The sequence below is a fragment of the Cynoglossus semilaevis genome, chromosome 11 (genome assembly GCF_000523025.1).
Source record: "Cynoglossus semilaevis isolate Cse_v1.0 chromosome 11, Cse_v1.0, whole genome shotgun sequence".
In the NCBI taxonomy this organism is placed as follows: domain Eukaryota; kingdom Metazoa; phylum Chordata; class Actinopteri; order Pleuronectiformes; family Cynoglossidae; genus Cynoglossus; species Cynoglossus semilaevis.
In genome coordinates, this window is record NC_024317.1 from 1,532,136 (window position 1) to 1,534,690 (window position 2,555).

General features: G+C 40.1%; 1 protein-coding gene across 3 annotated transcripts in view; it reads right to left on the reverse strand.

Moving 5' to 3' along the window:
* Positions 1-2,555, reverse strand: part of cfap20dc (CFAP20 domain containing) — a 33,647-nt gene that overhangs the window by 2,651 nt on the left and 28,441 nt on the right. The gene's annotated exons all lie outside the window — the stretch shown is intronic.

A 2,555-nucleotide genomic window follows, 5' to 3' on the forward strand; every position in this document is an offset into this window, starting at 1 on the left:
ACGAAAAAAAAAAAAATCCCTGTCAATGCATCACTTTCTACTATTACTTTCCTTTATACAACATCTGGAGTGCAGGCCGGCCAGTCGAGCAGAGAAAGAACATATTTCGTGATGAGAGAAACATGAGAATCTAAGATCGCAGCCTTTTCTTTATGAAGTTTTTAAAATAGGCATTTGAGGTATTTTTCCAGCCATGTTTGACCATATAAGGGCATTTGTGGGCAACCAATTAAAATGTGGCAGGTCTGGTAGCCTGTATGGCCCTGCTGTGGGCAACCAATTAAAATGTGGTAGGTCTGGTAGCCTGCATGGCCCCCGCTCTGGTCAGCAACCCAGATGTTTGTTTTTTTTTTTTAATAAAAGGCAGTTTGATTTTTGTAGAGAAAAACTTTGTCTACTTTGTAGCTAACGTTAATAAAAGCAGTGACAATAACGTCACTATGGCAGGATACGAAATATTCCAAAGACTTGAGCGTCTGAATAATAATAATAATAATAATAATAACAATAACGTGTGTATGAAACAGTGTGAAACAAGTACACACTGAGATGAGAACAAGTGGGAGAAAAAAAACAACTGTAATAATGAACTCGGTGTTATTTACATTTTGTATTTCCATTTGCTCAACTTAAATTAATTACACATTTCTATTTGTGAATTTACACAGTGTTCTGCTGTGAGGAGGCTCTACTGCCCTCAGCCCTCCCTCACCCTCCTCCCATCCACAGCATTACCACCCACTTACACCACTCCGGCTGAGTTATCGGCAGGAACATCATATAAAAGTTAATAAAAGCAATTTTTCAGGACAAAGGCGTCTGCTGCAGAGATGCAAATTGGAGTTAGATTGTAAAGTGGCACTTGGTGTGAATGATTAATTCTAACATGGTGAAGTTATAATAATGCAGATATGAAGAGAGAATAAATTAACTCCAGAAAGCGCTTTGTTTCTGCTCGGCGGTGACATTGAAGCAGGACTTCTACAGCTAACCCAATAAGACAGCATCCGGGCCGGCTCACAAACGTGTTTTTTTCCCCTTTGTATCAACTTGAAAAGATACTCAAGGTCTCCTTGATAGCTTGATTCATGCCCAATTCACTCAGCGAACCAGCCAAACGCAGGCACGGGAATCAAATGGTACATGTGAAAAACAAACAAATGTTTGAAAAGGGTGAGAAAAGCTCTGGCAGTCGGAGCGTTTAGCTGCTCAGCAGCGAGGAGGCAGTGCAGTGGTGCAAGTCTGCTGCCAAAACACCGAGAAACAATTCACTGTTAGGGTGTCAGAGAAAAAAAAAAAAAAAAAAAAACGAAAAAAAAAAAAAAAAAAAAAACGAAAAAAAAAAAAAAAAAAAAAAAACGAAAAAAAAAAAAAAAAAAAAAAAACGAAAAAAAAAAAAAAAAAAAAAAACGAAAAAAAAAAAAAAAAAAAAAACGAAAAAAAAAAAAAAAAAAAAAACGAAAAAAAAAAAAAAAAAAAAAAACGAAAAAAAAAAAAAAAAAAAAAACGAAAAAAAAAAAAAAAAAAAAAACGTATAAAAGAAAAGAAAAAGACAAGGACAAATCCTATGCAGCTGCTGTTGAAAATGTAAATGAAGGTTTGCTTTAAATTCTAATTTCTGAAAAAACTGTGTTTGAGGCGTCCTGTCAATAACAAGATTCATTTCAGTGGACGCAGAAATCAAACATTTTTAGTGAAGTCAACACTGAGAGCAGACGAAGACGGTGACGCTCTGAAACACGGCTTCTGTCGCACCAGCGTGTGCACGGCTACAATGTGTTCTAACACACACACACACACGGACACACACACAGGCTCGGGCCTGCACATGTTAACACCAGTCTACCTTGGTTTTCATCAATAAATCAGCATCACGAAAAAATGTCAGAAGTGGAAATGTGATGCAATCCCTTTGTCTGCCTTTGTAACCTGCTGTACGGCCGTGTGTAACCACAAAGAGATGAAGAACAGCAGACATGTGCCGACACTTGTACTGTATTAGAGGTCAGTGGAGGCGGGGGGTGATGGGGGTTGGGGGGTGTTAGTGGTTGTGAGGGTGAGGGGAGGGGAGGAGGGAGAGGGGGGTGTCTCTCCTGAACTGTCAGAGGAGAAATGGAGTGATCGACCTTTACACTGCGCTCAGAATTCAGCGAATGTCAGGTTGCACAACCTAATTTACTCCTGATGTTAATAGGATTTATTGTTTTATTAATTAGGATGCAGCAGAGCAGGCCAGCTCCCTTCATTCATGCTCTCATCATAATCACCACATCAAATCTGCTTCGAAAAGCTCGCCGCCGTGAGCTGGAACGCGCCGATCTTCTCTTTTTTCGACTGACGTCGCATCGTTTCACTCAGTTTTTTTTTCCGAGGATGTGATGTTTGAGCCGTAGCCGCCCGTTAGCAGGAACAGATAACGACAGATGGCAAAGTGTGAAGTTAGGGTTGATATAATTAGCATGTTTTCTATATAAGTCACTCCAGAGTGGAAGTCGCACCAGCCAGCCCTCTAGTGGCTGGCCCCGTGGAAATAGTGCACCCTAGTTGCCGGGCGG